The sequence below is a fragment of the Myotis brandtii genome, unplaced genomic scaffold (genome assembly GCF_000412655.1).
Source record: "Myotis brandtii unplaced genomic scaffold, ASM41265v1 scaffold1373, whole genome shotgun sequence".
Lineage (NCBI taxonomy): Eukaryota > Metazoa > Chordata > Mammalia > Chiroptera > Vespertilionidae > Myotis > Myotis brandtii.
In genome coordinates this window covers 359,665-363,030 of record NW_005354889.1, presented here as the reverse complement: position 1 = coordinate 363,030, position 3,366 = coordinate 359,665, and the positions used below count along the sequence as shown (strand labels likewise).

The following is a 3,366-nucleotide window of genomic DNA, read 5'->3' as shown; positions in this document are numbered from 1 at the left end:
ATGTCCCCAGCATACCACATAATTATCTCTTTACCTTAGAGAGGAAAAAAACCACCATTGTGAGCTTAGGTTTTTGGATTCTAGGACCACTGAGTTCCTTCACTCTCAACATTTCCATAGATGATTGTGCAGACTATTCACTAACCAAAGGCACCTGGCTAAGGTGGTGAGTGGGCTGGAATTCACACCACACTGCTGACCACACTACTCTCAGAGGAAGGTGTGCCTTTTTCTACGTTGCACAAAGGCACCTTTGGGGCTAGCTATGGCTCTGCTGGTGTACACACATACTCTCTCCAGCCATGCAGGCTCTTTCCCAAGCCCAATCTTGAGTCCTGGTCCTAGTCCAAGCTTTTTATGCTTCACCCTCCATTAACCCCTTCTCTTGCATCTCAGAGTTGAGGGTTGCTTCAGAAAGTTTGAAAGCTTGTTTCATGGCCCCCCGAGACTCCTGTTCAGTGGAAAGAGGATGCCAAAGATTCTTTCCCTTGAGTGGAATGGACTTCAGGGTTCCTCAGATCTGATGGCCTGAATAGGGATGAGGGGATTGAGGTCTTGGAGCAACACCATCTTAACTCAGTTTATGGGCTTGGGGCCTGCATCTGGTCCCAAGCATCTGGAATTGTGCACTTACCTTCCTTCTATACCCAGACTTGGGTGGCATGGTTCAAGGATTGAGTCAGGGGGGCTAGAGAGAGAGTTTTCTGTCACTTCCTTTAAATGATTAACTATTTCTTGCATCTGAACCTGTGAGATTCAGCTCTCCCAACCAGACCCTGGGATGGGTAAGAGAAAAAGGGGATGTCCCTCTCATCTCCACTCTGCCCAGCTCTCATCACTGTTAGCACCACCATAGCTGAGACAGAGGTCACTGGGGGCTGGGGCATCCTGGGTCCCCATCCCCCTCTCTGTGCCTCCAGTCTCCTCCCTTCTGTGGTGGACAAGGGAAAGCTCCATTCTTAACCTACCTCGTTTTGGGGAGGGGTGGGACAGGGGACCAGAATGCTGTAAGGTGCTGTGGGATCTGCAAATGAAGCGGTGGGGACTGGGGGAAAGTTCCCCCAACACCACCTCGACAAGGTCTCCCAGTCCTGCGCCCTGATGATACCCACCTCTGATCCATGAATTCTCTTCATCACCCCAAAATTGGGTGCATGGAGGGCTGATCTTGGGAGCCAGGAAGACCTCATACCCTGGAGCCCCCAGGCCTAATTTCCCAGCTGCTTGCCCCTCAGATTGAATACTTCGCCTCCCAGATTTAGGGGAGGCACCCTGACATTTATCTTCCTGATCTTGATTCCAAGCCAGTCTGTGACCTCAATATTGTTACTGTCAGTGCAGCTGAAGTGGCGAGGGAGCCAAAGACCCAGCCTTGTCATCAGAGGAGGGGGCATGAGATATTCACTCCAAGAAATGTCTTCGACAAAGTCTCAGCCTGTGTTCTTTATTTGCGTTGATGTGCCCCATCCACTCACCTTCCTGAACTGTCAAACCAGTCTCCTACCCAATTCTCTTCTCCATATCCTTTAGTCCCAAGCAGACTCTTCAGCTGAGTTTATACATTCCACCAAATGCATTTATTGAACACTCATTATATGCCAAGTCCTGTTTTAGGCTCTGGAGAGAAAGCAGTGAACAGAATACAAAAATTTCCCACAAGCTGCTTATGAGCTTTATAGGGAGTGACACAAATAACTGACATGTAAGAAAGATATATGTACTGTAGAGAAAAAGTGGAGATGAGGGATGAAGTCAGTTTTAGCCATTGTAATTAGGTTAGGCCTCACTGTTGAGCATTCGAATAGAGCCCTGAGGAGTTATGTGGATGTCTTCTGGAAGAAGAGCTCTGCAAGTAAAAGAAGGATCAATGGAAGGCCCTGAGGGAGGAGCATGTCTGGTAAGTCAGGGACATTAAGGGAGCTGGAGTATCTGGAGGGGAGGAAGCAAGGAGGAGGTTACTTAGGAGATGAGGGCAGATCTGTGGGGACTTGCAAGCCATTGCAAGGACTTTGGTGGTCACCCTGGGTGAGGGAGCTATAGGAAGGCTCCAAACATGGGAGGGCTGTGACCTTAGTTGTTCACAGGTTCCCTCTGACTGCCTCTGGGGAACAGACACTGGGCACTGGGGAGGGAGGTGAGGAGGAGGCTGATGTGATGGTCCTGGGGAGACGGCGGTGCATAGGACCAAGGTGAGAGCAGTGGAGGTGGGGAGAAGTGTTTTGAAGGTAGAGTCCACAAATTTAGATATGGGGTTTGCTATAAAGAGAGAAGTCAAGGTTATGACTCCAGGATTTTGGCTCGGGCAATTTTTAATGTTTTATTAGGGTTAACAGAAGGCCTCCTGAATACCCATTCTTGAGGTAGACAGGACTAAGGTGGAACAAGATTAAGGATAGGCTCTGCCCCTGAGGAGGAAATTCTGGCCTTTGTTCTTGCCTGAGGCTCAACACCTAGCCCACCCCTGTTTCCAGCAGAATTAAACTAGGAACTACTGGAGATCAGAAAAAAGAGTCCGTAAAAGATTAAATCTGGAACAATTTTAACAACAGTAACAAAAACAGTAGCAGTGATAACAGTAGTAGTGGGTTAAATAGTTAAAAGCATGGACTTTAGAATGATCTGAATTTGAGTTCTGACACCACCACACATTCAATTGAAACCCTCTCTGAACCTCAGGTACTTGGCCCAATGACACACAGAAAATGCTCAATATATGTTATTCTACTAAGCATTTACATACAGGACTCTAACCCTCACAACTGTAAAAGGTAATATCCCCTTGTAGGTGAGAAAGGAATCTGTCAGGGACACATGTGAGCAGTGGAGTCACATCCTAACCCTTGGCCTGACTCCCAGGGTGTCATCTCAATCACGGGCGTAGGCTGCACCTGCTCCCTCTCTCCAAGGCTTGGGAGGCAGAGGGATGAAGGCGAGACAGGCACACTGTGACCCATGAGGAGGGCCTCTGTTGGGGATGGGGTGTAAGACGGACTTTGAGTTCCTGACTTAACTCCAATCTTAAGCAGGGAAGGAATAAGTGCGTTTCTGGATTTGGAGCGGAGTTGGAAGAACACTTGGTCTAGAGCTGAGGGAGGCCGAGGAAAAAGCCGAAGGTGCTTCCACGTTACAGCAGTGGCGACACCCGCTGGCTGGTCGCGACAGCCGGGATCCTGGATTTTCGCTCCGACTTCCCGAGCCAGGAGCGTGCCCAGGGCCCTCATTAGCTACCCAAAGGGCGGCGCTTCTAAATACGGCGAGGGCGGGCCTGGGGGCGGGTTCTGTCCCCGCCGCTACAAGGAGGACGCAAAAGGCCCTGGGCGAGAGAGGCTGTGGGTCGGTTACGCCGCGGCCAGTGCGCACGCCACT

General features: G+C 50.0%; 1 protein-coding gene across 1 annotated transcript in view; it reads left to right on the top strand.

The window, feature by feature from the left end:
• The first annotated feature begins 3,299 nt into the window (after positions 1–3,299).
• The window catches only part of FAM98C (family with sequence similarity 98, member C), a 4,109-nt gene continuing 4,042 nt past the window's right edge, over positions 3,300–3,366 (top strand). Inside the window, exon 1 of the mRNA XM_014535084.1 lies at positions 3,300–3,333. The gene's annotated coding sequence lies outside the window, so the exon portion shown is untranslated. The remainder of the gene's footprint in view (positions 3,334–3,366) is intronic.